Source organism: Cucumis melo, chromosome 10 (genome assembly GCF_025177605.1).
Source record: "Cucumis melo cultivar AY chromosome 10, USDA_Cmelo_AY_1.0, whole genome shotgun sequence".
Taxonomy (NCBI): Eukaryota; Viridiplantae; Streptophyta; class Magnoliopsida; order Cucurbitales; family Cucurbitaceae; genus Cucumis; species Cucumis melo.
In genome coordinates, this window is record NC_066866.1 from 20,915,183 (window position 1) to 20,930,973 (window position 15,791).

The 15,791-nt window shown below is 32.9% G+C and overlaps 1 long non-coding RNA gene across 1 annotated transcript; it reads left to right on the plus strand.

The window, feature by feature from the left end:
- The first annotated feature begins 13,055 nt into the window (after nucleotides 1-13,055).
- On the plus strand, nucleotides 13,056-13,701 carry LOC103491901 (uncharacterized). Its single transcript, XR_007824281.1, has 2 exons — nucleotides 13,056-13,133; nucleotides 13,461-13,701. It is a non-coding gene; the product is annotated as an uncharacterized LOC103491901 (long non-coding RNA).
- Nucleotides 13,702-15,791: the final 2,090 nt, after the last annotated feature.

Below are 15,791 nucleotides of genomic sequence, written 5' to 3' on the forward strand. Positions count from 1 at the left end.
TGCCGAAGAGATGACAAACATATTACTGCTCATTCGACAGTTGGTGCCAAAGTTGTTAGATAGTACTGGCTTCTTTGATAGGAGAGGTAGATCATCGACATACAAGGAACCTTGGCCAGTTGTCATTGTTGACTCAATTCCACTTCAACGAAATAATAGTGATTGTGGCGTATTCACAATTAAGTATTTTGAGTACATAGCTGCTGGTGTTGGTTTAGATACATTATGTCAAGAAAACATGTCATACTTTAGAAAACAATTAGCATTTCAATTATGGACCAACACTCCTATGTATTGAAATATTAACATAAATCACAAGTATCAATTGGCTGTTCGGTTATTGTCTATGTTGCATTTCAATTAGTATCAATTGACATTTCAATTAGTAGTATCGATTATTCTCTATGTTGCAAAACTACTTGTAGCTAAACGATCGCTTAATTTTTTTATAATTTTAAGAAGATCGTTTAGACTTTACCAAACGATCGTTTAGACTTTACTAAACGATCGCTTAATATTTTTACGTTTATTAAGAAGATCGTTTAGACATCGTTTATTAAGAAGATCGTTTAGACTTTACCAAACGATCGTTTAGACTTTACCAAACGATCGTTTAAACTTTACTAAACGATCGCTTAATATTTTGACGTTTATTAAGAAGATCGTTTAGACATCGTTTATTAAGAAGATCGTTTATACATATGTGCGCGATGAGTATTTCTCTACACGAATATTTTGTGATATGTATCTAAACGAATACAAATATTAACTCAAATATTCTTTCTCAATTTTGGTCGCGTTTAATTGAAAATATCACAAAGTATTTATTTTATAACAAAGTTTAAAATTATAATATGTTATTCTCTCTATAAAAATTACATAAAAAATTATATAAACGAATACAAATATTAACTCAAAAGTACAAGAACGAAATATATATATTTTTTATTTAGCAAAAGTATTTATTGGCCCAAAGTTCCAGCACATATTGTTGTCTAAACAGTTTCATGTTTGGCACAGTTAGACAACCAAGGTCACTAGCAGTTACAAGGCATTCAACAAATTTAGCACAGAAAATTCCACAATCCAATGAACGCCCTTTCTGTAATGTGGCCTTCGATCTGCGTATTGGCCAAGGGCCATATGTGAAATGATCTGAATGGAGGTTGACTCCAATTGTAATCGCGAGTGAGGGGATGCATCGTGCAGGCATTTGAAGAGCTTCATCAACAAGTTTCTGCTTAACATAATTTGGCATTGAGTCGAACACGTAGATCCTGCATTTTCTCATATCAGCTGCAATAGCCAACCAGTGTTCTTTTATGTTGATGCAGGTAATCACGTAGTTGACATCTCCCCACTCTGGTATGTCGTTGTAATCACCAACAGCAGTGTTGAAATAGTATTCCACATCTTTTTCTGTCCATATACTTAGGTGTGCTGTTGGGTCTGTCCATTCAACTTTCGTATTATCTGGTGTCACCAGATGAGTATCGAAAATATGGTTCCAAACAATGCAGTCTGGTTTATTGATTCCAAGCTTCAAGAACAAGTCAAAAAATGTAGTCAGAATATAATGATGCAGTTTAACTTCTATACAAAAAAAATTAAAGAATAACAACTTACTAGAAACGAGGAATGTAATATTCTAAAAGAACGCTTGCAATGGTGCTTGAGATGCAACATTTTATTCTGCAAGTGGGATAATAGCAAATCCAATGTCTACAAAGAAAAAATAAACGATCGTTTAGTGAATGAAAGGAGAGTATAAGCGATCGCTTAAGAAATGTACATGTGATCGTTTACTTAGTAAGCGATCGTGTAATATTAACTTAACGATCGTTTAGTTAATAGAAGCGATCGTTTAGTTAATATAAGCGATCGTTTGGGAAGAGTACTTACGTCTCCATGTACCCATGTGTTTTCTTCAAGCTGTCTGAAAAAGTTTTTCTTTCTGGTTGTGGAGACTACTTTCCTTTGTTCATGGGTTGTTTTTCTTGATCTTTTCCATTGTAAGTATTCCTTCCATAATTTTGGATCCACTTTCCACATCGGATTATATGTATCTACTTCTCTGATTTCCACATCTGGGACAGGTGTTGTAGATTCTGATATGATCTGAGCAGATGTTGTGGGTGGATTACCTTGTTCATCTTCATCTTGCACCTCTTTATTTGCTATTTTACATAGCTTTCTTCTCTTTATTGGTTTTTCTTGTTCATCTTTATCAGGCACAGTTACTGGTTCTTTTTCAACCAAAGTAACTGCTTCATCATTTTTTTTAATCTCAACCTGTTTTTTGTTGTTTCCTGCAATGTAATCGTATTAAACAAGTAACAAACTATTCATTCAAACGACTACAAATTTGTTGTGTATACATACCCGTTGAGATTCTTCATTTACAATTTGTACAGTTTGATCCAATGGAGCCAATTCACAAAGTGCAAGAGGTTGGCTCACAAATGGAAGGGTAGTAATCATTTGTGGCAGGTCTGTTTCTTTCTGAATTTGATGACTTAGACTATCCGATATATCTCTTATAGTCATTAGCAAGTCTGCATCCCTACCGTCTATGCTTATATCACTACCACATTCCTCTTGATGTTCCCTAAACAAAATGAGAAAAAACATGAGAATAAGAAAAAAAAATACAATTGTTAGGTATTTATAAACTAGTAAACAATGAATGAAATGTTAACCTTTGGGTTTCCTCTTGATGTTCAGTATGTTGTTCTTCAGTAGGTTGTTGTTCAGTATGTTGTTCTTGAACAACATACTCATTGTCATTCTGATCAGTATGATCATTCCCTTGATTTTCAGTTTGATTCTAATAAACAAATAAAAACGAACATAAAATTAAAAAAATAATGTATTGTTAAACCATCGTGTATATAAAAGTAAACAATCGCGTAACTTTGATAAATGATCGTCTATCAAAGTTAAACGATCGAGTAACTTTGATAAACGATCGTCTATCAAAGTTATACGATCGTGTAACTAATGTATTATGAAAATAAATTTTACCTGGACCAATCCCTCCAGCATCTGCTTCATTTCATACAGCTCTAATGACTGCTTTGTGATTGTGTCATCCATCCTACAGACTATAGAAGTCAGTGTGGATAAATCCTTACGAACTTCTTTTATTTCCTTCTTCAGTTTCTTGTAGGATTTTGAATGACTTTGTTCTTCTTTGTCATTGGACTTCTTTGATCTGAAATGTTTCTTCTTGGTGATTGGATGCATTTCAGACTCGTCAGCCACTGTTTGACTTTGTTCTCTTTGGGGTGACAGTTATTCTCTTTGTGGAGATGAGTCTGATTGCTCCAATGATTTGTTGTTCATTTCTCCAATGGATTCATCGTCCTCCATTTGCATGTTATCATCCCCTCGAATTCGACTCTCCATGAAAGCCTTCTCTTGGGTTGACATCTTGAGTTTAGGTTGAACAACAGTCTGCAATGTAATTGTATTAAACGATGACTGACAGGTTTTACTTACATTTTTGTTGTCGAATATGTTAATCTGCAGCATTTTGTAAGATGGAGCTTGTGTACAATTCCATCTCAATATCCTAGGGATTAATCCCTTACTGTTTCTTGTGGCCAGGTGCTCATTTGCAGTTGAGAGTACTTCATAAGCCCACACCTACAACATTTAAACAAATATGTTAAACTTTGATGTTCAATTGGCATTTACTTAAAGTGTATGAACAAATAAAAATCACCTGAAAAGCAAGCATGTAGCCTTTGATGTTGTAGTATGACACTGCTTTGGAACTTCGTGTCTTCTTCAGCTCGTATGCTTCTTTTTTTCCTTGGAGACTTGTCTTTAAACTGTTGAGCACACGAGTGTAGAAGAAAGTTGACCAATCGAAGCTTTTAAATGCTTCTTCATCATCAACTCTTCCCAAAATATCCATGTCAAACTGTGTTTTCTTATCCTTCCCGGCCATCACAGTTTCTATAAAGACGGCCAAGGCGACCTTCACAGCATCGTCATCATTTGTAAACTCAAAATTCTTGAAAATTTCCTCAATTTCCAAGCATGTTATTAGTTTCTTATTTTCTGATCCGAATAGAAGACTTTGTAGGCGCTTGCTATCGCAATCTTTCTCCAATGGATTGTTTGTTGGCCACAATCCAGTTATGATGTTGAATTCCTTTTGGGTAAAACGGACGTTCTTCCCTAAAACTGAGAAACAGATTCCATCTGCGTTACCGTCTTCAGGTATCTGCCTCAGCAAGAAATGATGGATCAACTGGCCGTTGAAGACCATGTTCACATTCAGCAATGGACCAAAAATTGTTTTTTCGAACATTTGCAGCTAGTCCTTGGTCAGTTTATCCTTAATAAGACTGCCGATCTTGTGCACTTGGCATGACACAGTGGCAGGGAAATACTTGTCGCTAGGTACAGCCATCCTGAAATGATAGTTAATCGAAAAGTAATAAATTTAACAATCTGGAGAACTATATTGAAGACAGAAGTCGAATCCGAAACCCTAAACGCTTCACAATAATAATTTAAGAACACAATGATAGTTTTTGAAGACAGAAGTTGAAACGTTTGAAATATAAAGAAAGGAAAAGTGTAACGTTATAGTAGGAAAAGTTCGGGAAAATACCTTTTAACGTTGACGAAAAATATGGACTGAGACAAAAATGGTCTGAGAGAACAATGGACTGAGAGAAAACGAAGGTGAGTGATCAGTGCGGTTGTGTATTGCGTAGTGACGAAAAAAGAACGAAGAAGGCGGAACGTATATATCGGTCGTTTTTACCACAGGGGCAATATTGTAAATTCACGTACTTTTTTGAAATGTTGAATCGCGGTTGTAAACAATTCGCGGGTGTCTTTCGTTGTTTCAAAAGATCGTTTAGTTTCTGTAAACGATCGTTTAGTTTTTTATAATCGATCGTTTAGTTAATTTCAAACGATCGATTGGTTGTTTTAAACGATCGTTTAGTTTTGTTTGACCAATCGTTTAGTTTTGTTTAACTGATCGTTTAGTTAATTTCAAACGATCGATTGGTTGTTTTAAACGATCGTTTAGTTTTGTTTGACCAATCGTTTAGTTTTGTTTAACTGATCGTTTAGTTAATGTCAAACGATCGATTGGTTGTTTTAAACGATCGATTGGTTTTTTTAAACGATCGTTTAGTTTTGTTTGACCAATCGTTTAGTTTTGTTTAACTGATCGTTTAGTTTTTTTCAAACGATCGTTTGGTTGTTTTTACACGATGTTTTGCTTGTTTTTAATTGATCGTTTAGTTTTGTTTAACCTATCGTTTAGTTGTTTTCAAACGATCATTTGGTGGTTGTTAACCGATGGTTTAGTTATTTTTAAACGATCATTTAGATATTTTTAAACGAACATTTAGTTATTTTTAAACGATCCTAAAACCAATTTTTGTGTTTTTAAATGAATAAGTCAATTGTTATTTTCGTCTTCTTCATCCATCTGGAAGCACAGAAAGTAAGAATGTTGGGACAAATCATTAAGAAAACACATCATTAACAAACATTCATTAATTAGTGTAATACTTAGTACATTGGTAGAGAAATTTCTAATCTTGTATGCTCGACTTGTCGGTATATGAAATTGGATTGGTACACGTTAATCTGTTGTGACCTATTTGTTTACACCGACCACACTTATGCAATTTCGGAGCTTCACCAACACTTGGAATCCTCTTTTTCTTCGGTCGACCAACTCTTTTGACTACTTTTGGAGGTAAAACAGTCATATGTACGTAGTCTTCGCCTGTCTTCCAATCTGACTGATTCCCAACTTGGTAGACGGCCTCCGCATATGCAGCCAACAAACATTCATTAGTGTAATAATTAGCACATAAACTATAAACATTTATATTACGATCCCGTGCTGCAGCAATGGCATGTGAGCATGGTAGTTGCTCAGCTTGAAACTCCTTGCAAGTGCATTCTTTAGTCTGAAGGTTTACGACCTCCTCCTTATCTAAATCTTTGACATGAAATTGGTAACAGTCAATTGGGTTGACCTTCATTGTCAAAGCTCCTTCTTGTTTCTTTTGAATAACTAACTCTGCCCATTTGGTCAATGTAGACGTCACTTTAATGCCTTCTTCTCGACGCTCCCAAAACCAACGTTGTAGCAAAACTCGAACATTTTCAAGGAATGAAGCAATAGGCAAATCTCTAGGTTCTTTCAGTATAGAATTCATGGACTCTGCTATATTTGTTGTCATCATGTTATACCGTCTTCCTGGGCAGTGAACACGAGACCACCGTGCTATTCCAACATCATTTAAATATTTCCCTGAACCATTAGGAAATGCAAGAAGATGTCTCCACGCTTCTACAAACGTTGATTCACGATATGTTCTCGATGCATTATAAAACAAAGTAGCAACCGTGTCATTCTTATATTTATCATGCAAATTTTGACTCAAATGTTGGACACAAAGGTCGTGGAATGCAGAGGGGAAAACTGATGAAATACCCTTGGCGAAGCATGTTTTCCGATCTGTCACAAAGCCTAGATTAGGCACCTCCCCTATTGCACCTTTCAATTTTTCTAAGAACCACTGTATTGAGTCATCTGTTTCTCTATCAACTACTCCAAAGGCTAGAGGATAGATCTGATTGTTACCATCTAAACAAACAGCCACTATCAACTTACCCCGATATTTGTTCTTAAGAAATGTTCCGTCCATGACTATAACCGGTCTAATGCAATTTAAGAATCCTCTAACACATGCACCAACAGCCATAAAAAGATATTTAAAGAAACGATCATCTTCGAGTTCCATGTGAAATATTGTACCTGGATTTGTAAATTTGAGTGCTTCACCATATCTACGCAAAAGATTATATGACTCTTCAGGAGACCCTCGCACTCGTTCATATGCATTTTCTCTGGCACGCCATGCTTTCTCATAACTCATATTTATGCCATAGTCTTGCCTCATGTCTTCTATGATATCACGTGGTTTGTATATACGACCGGGTCCCTTGAATTTGGACTTTATTAATTCTCCAACAACCCAAGATTTTGCTTGCCTATGGTCACGATTCAAAAACTCAAGAGAACATGAATGAACTTTCACATACTTTTTAATCTTGAATATATTTGAATCTTTCAGTCTAACCGCTCGCAATCTCCAACCACACTTGTTGTCGATGCATCTAACGAAAAGAACCTCTTTTGTAGACTTTTTTACTACAAACTGAAATTTTTTTTTCATTGCCAACACACTTAATCTCATTGACAAATCTCTCTTGCAAAAAAAGATTTGTCCTACATCCAACTCTTCACTTGTAGAGCTTTCTTCCGACCAGCCACTTCCTTTTGTCTTCAACTTCCGACTACAGGAGCTGTAGTCAACTTTACCTTTTCCTTTGCAATCTTTTGTAGGAGCATCTCTTTGTTCTGGGATGTCAAACAATTCATTGTACATCTCAACTGACTCCCATGTAAAAGTATCATCTATTGAATTATATGACTCATATGATTCCCATATAGCCGAATTGGTCCCTATCATGTTATCACACAAGCCAACCTGAACTTCACCAATATCAACTTCATTCTCATCTAATGTATCCATTCCAATTGGAGGAGGATGAGGGTTTAAATTTTGAACTTGGTTGCTCCCAGATACTGAATTGTAATCTTTGTTTAACACTTTCATGCTTCGATTGCTTGTAGGCTCAAAAGATAGGTATAGGGGGACCTCCAATGAATTTTCACTAAGAATATAAAACTTCAAATCACGGTCATTGCTTAACTCAAATTGAGGAGCTTCCTTTTCTCCTTTGATCTCATATATACATCTTATCTTTATGTCGAACTTTGTAGGGTCAACTTCTGCAAGGTCATATAGTTCAGACTGTAAATCTTTGTGTGTTATTTCTTTAGGGACAACAATGCCTTTTAACACTCCTCCTTCATATTTTCTTTGTCCCTCATCCCATTCACCACCGTGACGCACTAAAATCCGAACATGTGCCATCCTTAAACTACCTTAAGTAGTTTTGTATCTTCAAAAATTGATTTGAACTTAAGAACCTACAAGATGCGTGCAAGATGTAAAGAAATAAAAAAAATAACTGCAAGATGTGTGCGGACCTAAGAGAGTTACTAAACATGCAAAGAATAGATCTACATGGATTAGGAGGTGTACCAATTTGATTTTGAAATAAATAGTGGAAGTTTGGAACGTGCGAGATGTGTGCGAGATACGTGCGAGATAAAGCATGAGGGCCTAAGAGAGTTACTAAACATGCAAAGAATAGCTCTAAATGGATTAGGAGGTGTACCAAGTTGATTTTGAAATAAATAGTGAAAGTTTGGAACGTGCGAGATACGTGCGAGATAAGTGCGAGATAAAAAAAATACGTGCGAGATAAAAAAAAAAACCTTCATTCGTTCTATTCCTATTGCTTACTCCTCCTTTATTTGATCTAACTAAATCCTCATCCTCTAGTTCAATTCATTTTTCACTACCCATTGAACTTTCTAAGAACCTAAAACCAAACTTTGACTAAACTAATTTACGGCAAATAAGTCCAATTCCAAAAACCAGACAATTACGGATGAAAATAACACCAAATACCCCAACCAAACATTTACTTACAGCAGATAAATTGAAAATCGGTTAGACATGAAACTCACCTAAATAAGAGAAAACGCTCGAAGTTGATTGAATGGTCCGAATAGGAGCGACGAAATGCACTGGACAACGACCGACGAAGGGCAAGCGACGAAGGGCAAACGACGATGGGCAAGAGACGATGGCCGGAGTAGGTTCAGGTGTTCTACACGAAAGAAAAGAGAAGGGAAAGGGAACTATACGCGAAAGAGAATGAATCGATCGTGGAGAGAAGGGAAAGCAAACGTGGAAGAGGGAAAGGAAAAGAAGGGCATTTTTGTCCATTCACACCCAAATTGTCCTAAAAGTCTTTCTTTTGAAAACTTGTCCCAAAATTCATTTAAATCTCTTTTTTTGACCTATTTTTGGCAATTTTCCAAAATTCTTTTTAATCTTATTAAAAAGGTGATTTTTTTTTCTCATTATTCAAATCAATGGAACTTATCTTTTGTGGATTCCCAAATTATTCTATGAAAGTTTACTGCATACTAAATTCTCTTTTACTCTTTTAAAAATATTTTAACTTTTCTCTACGAATTTATAAAAAATATTTAACGTTAAAATATATCTCTAAACATTGAAAATTAAAAAAAAAAAATCCAATCCATAACTTTGAAAAGTTTCAAATTAGTCATGAAACTTTAACAGTATAATGATACTACCATTTATTTAAATGCTTAAAAAATACCATTGTTGTAACAATATAAACATACTGCCGACACAATGCTACAAATATAACTTCTTAACTTCTCTGTCTTTCTTTCTTTCTTTCCTTTTCTTTTTTAATATTCTTTTTACCTCTTTTTTTAAATATTTTTATTTATTTTTTACTAAATTATATAAGAATGCTTTTAACTTCACACTTTACGTGAAAAAAATAGTTTTGAACTTTGAAAAAGATTAAAAGAATTTTAAGAAGTGTTCAAAACACCTTTACCTTTTTTTTTTTTTAATAAAAATGGTTAATCAACTTTCAAAAATTATAAAGATAATCTTAAAACAAAAATGTTCTTAGTGTTAGACGTACCAATAAAAACTGATAATATAACTTTTTACAAAGTAAACTATTCTTACTTCTTTTCTAAATTATTTTAATTTTCTTTTGCTAAATTTTATTTATATATTTATATATATCTTATCTTATGGGGTTTAAAAATTATATAGACATATATCCCCATTCTTCTCCATATATTGACAGATTCATTTTGCTTTCATATTTTTTTAATTTCTACCCTAAGTTCCTCACAACCCAAAATAAATCCGAAACTTGTAAGTTGGAGACAAAAAAAAAAAAAAAAATCCTAGAAAATATCACAAAAATTCAAAATCAAAAGCCATCCCTTAAAACATGCCATGCAAGATATGGACTAATAACAGATAATCAATTACTACCCTATAATCTTGTTAAAATATTTTATCCTAAGGTTCTTACCTAAAATGGAAAGTTTTATTTATTCATCATTCCCTTTAAATAAAATGTCCAAACAATTTAGAAAATGAGATTTAGGTCTTGATGAAGAGATGGGATAAAACAAAGAGTATAGAGAAGTAAGGGGTTATTCACAGTTTTTGTTCATATGTTAACTCTATCAGTATTTTGTACCTTTATTTTTACTTAATTAGTGTTTTTTATAGATAGCGTTGAAATCTTATAGATCTTTTTTGATGTAAAACACTAACTATTTTAATCCAAAACTAGCCATAAAAGTACTTTTAAACTATTTTTGAGAGGTTAAGAATGGTATTTTTTATACAAAACACTAACTTTTTCAATCATCCAAAACTATTACTTCTAAACTATTTTTGAGAGGTTAGAGTTATTTTTGTATAAATTCAAAAATTTTAAAAATATTTTTTATACAAAGTTGAAAGTTAAGTGGTATTTTGTATAATTTTAGGGTTTATATTTTTTATGCATGTAAAAAGTATAAGATGCATGTCACATAATAGGTACCTAGGTAAGTACGAATATATATATATATATATATATATATATATATATATATATATATATATTCACTAAATAGGGGCAATTGCCTATTTCACATAATTTCCTTTTCCCATATAAATATAAATTTTAAAGATTTTAATTTGGGGGCTAGCCCATAGTATGTAATCCTTTGCAATAATATATATGTGTAAATAAAAATGTAAGACCATAATTATATTAGTGCTTATAGTATAATATAACCATGAATAGTTTTTATTATTAGAATTAAAAAGTAAAAACGATACATCCACGAATTTCAGATAGATCCATTCACCGAATCATTGAGAAAGTGGCGAGAAAAACTCTTTGAAATAACTTGTCGATCCCTCTCCCTTCGCAAATTCTTTGCGCCTCTCCTTTTTGTTTTTGAATTTCTTGGCTTAGTCTGAGCTGAGATCGAAATATACCTACCGCGTAGTGGGCTAATCTTCACAATGAGTGCAAGTATGAGGAGTTTCATCCCCTTTATAGCATATGGCAGACCATTCTGGTACTAGCCTTCGTATTCTTTCAAGAAGCCGATAGCCAAGTCATATGATTGCACCCCCCATAGCCCCACGGAGCGGTTGATAAACATAATAGGCCATTGTTCCTATAAAGTCTCCCTTGAATAGTAGAATTCAAAGGTGTTTAACTCAACTTAGATGAAGTTATATACTTCAAACAATCAAATAACACTACACAATGTTCATTTCTAAGCTTCACATCCCAATACACACTATACTCGATGCTTCCTCCAATATGTTTTTAGTAACTTCTTAAAAAGAATTAATTAATAAATGATAATAGGTTTACAATTAATAATTCTCTCTTTTTTCTTTGAAGTAACAATTTATTTTATCAACATTACTAATTCTCCTCACCTACATCTACACTACTACAAAACTGGGTTTACTTGACGTTTTTATAATTGATATACTTGACAGTTTTACTGTCAAGTAACATAAAAAAGTGTCAAGAATAAGAAAGAGTGAAAAAATCCCTATTTTTGGTTTTTTTTTTTAAATACTTGACAGGTTAAAAACGTTAAAATTTATTTTAATTACTTGACATTTAAAAGATGTCAAGTAATATATATTTTTCAATAATTTTTCCTTCTTTTAATTTAACTTTTCCAAATTTCCCCTTTTTCTTTCCCAATTTAATAAAAAAGCCCTGATTTTTCCCCACATTTTAATTTCACGAATTGAAGACACACACGCCGCCAATATCGATCTTTCGTCTGCCCCAGTTCGCGTTCGCCATCTCTTCCATCTGCGCGTGGTGTTCATCGTTGCTCGCAAGCCGCCGGTGTCGCTTCCGTTCGCGTGTCGTGTTCATCGTTGCTCGCTTGCGGCCGATGTCTCTTCCATCCACGCGTTATCTTCGTTGTCGCTTGCAACCTGTTGCGTCTCTTTCATCTGTGCGTTGTGTTCGTCGTCGCTCACAAGCCGCCGCTGTCTCTTCCCTCTACGCCGTCTCTTCCCTCTACGCATGTTTGTCCGCCACATATTAGAATAATCTAATAATAGATTTTATTGTAGCCGAGGAGTTGCCGATGTCCAGTGGGGCTCCAATGTCGGCCAAGAAAAAATGGTCAAATGCGATGCCTCTGTTCATCGCTCTTGTCGTTGTAGTAGAGATTATCTTTCTTGGTCACCTTGATGTCGCTAAAAATGTAGCTATGGTCAATTCATGGGCTGATTTGTTCTATCGTTCGCCGCCTCCTCTTGCACTGATCGACGGAGGTGATGATTTGAATTTCCGGTTCATTGATGGCGATCGAATTTCGGAATTTGGGATTTGTGAGGAGTGGTTGGAGAAAGAAGACGTTGCGACGTATTCTAGGGACTTCCAAAAGGAGCCGATATTGGTTTCTGGGTCTGATGAGGTTTCTTTCCTTTTACCCCTTCACTATGCTTCATTTGTCGATTGCATATAAATTATACCTTATGTACTCGTGTATTATTATGATGTACTGCATCGATATGTTATCTAATGTGCTGTTAAGACTTTGTTCTGCATCGACGTAGAAATCCATGCAATGCTACAGGTAGCATCTATCGATCATTTCACATGCAAACTTTTCGTTCCATACAAAACGTTTGTTTTCTCATACATTTTGCTTTGCAGTTTAAATCTTCATGTATGTCGTTGTTTTTGTTTGTATTGAAGTAGTTTTGTTGATACTGGATATAGGGGAACTAGTTTTGTTGTTATTTTGTTGATACTGGATATAGGGGAACTAGTTTTGTTGTTATTTTGTTGATACTGAATATAGGTAAACTAGTTTTGTTGATAGTGGATATAGGTAAACTAGTTTTGATATGGTACACCTTTAGACTACAAATATATTTTGTTTATATCGATATTGATGGAAAGTTTAGGCTATTATTAGAAGTTTATGTTTATATCTACATTTATAGTGGATATAGGTGAACTAGTTAGGGGTTCAAGTTTATGTTCAGAACTTCATGGAAGGAGAAAGAATGATGAGAATCTTCAACTACAAAACCCAAAAGCATAAATCTGTAATGTTTTTTCTTCTCCACTTTTAGGTTTTTCGTTTGCTTTAGCCTATGTTCTCTTAAAGAAGTTATTGATTTTGTTTAAAACAAAGTTTTTTTTTTTAAAAAAAAGGCATTTAAGTACTATGACATCTCATGTGTTCTCTCTTATTCTTTTGATAGTCGTGTGAGCAACCATCCACTAATTCTTAATGTATGTTTGTAAGCGTCCAATACTTCATAGAGATCCTACATTTTGTGTCTATTTTAGGGACATAATTCTAGTATCAAAGGTCTTGGACTTAAAAGTTAGAGTTCTTAGTTTTAATGTTGTTCTCATTTTGTTTGTAGATTTCAAGAAGTTGATGATAACAATCATGAGACTTTGAGTTTGAAGTTATCTAAGAGTGTGGGGCTTGGAGGACGGTGATGTCTTTGTTTCTTATTATTACATATACTTTGTGTTTTATGATTAAGAATGATGATCATAACTTGTTTTGTAATATGAATAAGAACGATGTTCCTAATTAGTTGTAAGTATGTAATGACCAACTATATGTATATTCAAGGATATATATGCAATTTGTTAGTTCTTTGATTGAAAGTTTGGGTTGATTCAATTTTTCAATTGATGTGTATTTTAATATTGTTGGACTTCAAAACAAGTAAATGATAAAATATATGGATATTTTAAAATATATAATTTTTTATTTGAACAAACCTTATATACTTGATACCTATAAACTGTCAAGTATAATTTCACTTGACGTGTAAAACCTGTCAAAAATAAAACCCCCTTATTCTTGACACTGGATTAGTTGACACATAAAAACTGTCAAGTATAATTATATACTTGACGTTTTTTCAATGTCAAGTATAATTATATTTGACACTTAGAAACTGTCAAGTAAATCTTCCTTATTCTTGACACTGGATTAGTTGACACATTGAAAAGCGTCAAGTAAACCAATACTTGGCAGTTAAAAAGTGTCAAGTAAATCCAGTTTTGTAGTAGTGCTACTTGACAATTTATCCTCTAGCTTTAAACAACTATCAAAATTAAATGTCAATGATTAATATTTTATGATGTTGGCTTTCTATTTAAAAAAAATTAATAATTTTTTATTTATTTATGTAAAAACATCTTATTACTTCTCATATGCATGCATGTCTATTTTAGCGACTAAATCGTTACAAATTTTGAAGTACAAAAAAATAAATTGTTATATAATTAAGTACTCTTGCATGTCTATTTTAGGGACTAAATGGTTACAAATTAAGAAGTACAAAAAATTAAATTGTTATACAATAAAGTACTCTTGCATGTCTATTTTAGAGACCAAATTTTTATAAATTAAGAAGTACAAAAAATTAAGGGAAACTTTCCTAAATATAACAAACTACTGAAATATTTATTGCCCGTGTAACAAAGCCCATAAATTTAGTCATTTTTTAAATATTTCAGATTTGTCCTTCCATCCTTTTCTCCTCACTGCTACTTTTTATGTCTTCCTTTGTACTCTTCATGCGATTTTTTCCATCTTTGTTTTTTTGTTTTTTTTAGATTTGGGTAACCAAACCTATTTCTTTTTATCGCCATTCTTGTTTTTCTCTTGTTTTTTAGGCATGCCTTTCTTTCTGTTTCTTCTTTTTCTTTCTCTTTTTCATTCACTGCATGCATTGTATCGTTTTTCTTCTTTTCTTTTTTAAACAAATGTTGTACAAAAGAATCTTGAAAAAATTGGTTAGACATTTAAATTAGAATAACCAAAGCTAAAAGATTGTGTATAAAGAATATTGAAAAAAATCGTCTTTCTTCTTTTCTTTTTTACACAGATGGTGTATAAAGAATCTTGAAAAAATTGGTTAGGCATTTAAATGAGAGTAACAAAAACTAAAAGGTCGTGTATAAAGAATATTAAAAAAAATCGTTTATACCAAATTTTGAAAAAAAATCGTTTAGATTTGGCTATCTTAAATAGCCAAATCAAAACGATCGTGTAGCCAAATCTAAACGATCGTAAACCAAATTTTGAAAAAAAAAATAAATTTGGAACCTCAAATCTAAACGATTATGTAGCCAAATCTAAACGATTATGTAGCCAAATCTAAATGATCGTATACCAAAATTTTGAATTTTTTTTTTAGATTTGAAACCCCAAATCTAAATGATCGTGTACTCAATTAATTAAACGATCGTGTACTAAATCACATTACCAAATATATTACGCGTATTGTTGACGGGACATTTTTGGTATTTTACACGGTGAGTCTCTGAACTTTTTCCATTTTCAAAATTGCTCTATACAATGTAAATATTTGACCGCTTTTTTATATTTTTAAAAAGACCCAAAAATTCAATTGTTATATAATAAAGTTTATTGAAGGTATGGGAATTAAATCGTAATAAACAACTAAGGTTTTGAAACTGTGATTTTAACGTCAAATATAATTTTTTTTGAAAAAAACAAACTTACCACTTCGGAGTATTTATCAAATTTAAAGTTTTGGTTCAAATTATAAATAGAAATTGGTCATATATAATATATATTCTTTGGATAATTAATTTTGAATTTGACTTCATTTTCAACTAAGGTTAATTTTCATAAATATAACAAACTAATAAAATATTTACAGCCCAAGTAACAAAGTACATAAAGTTATTCATTTTTTAAATATTCC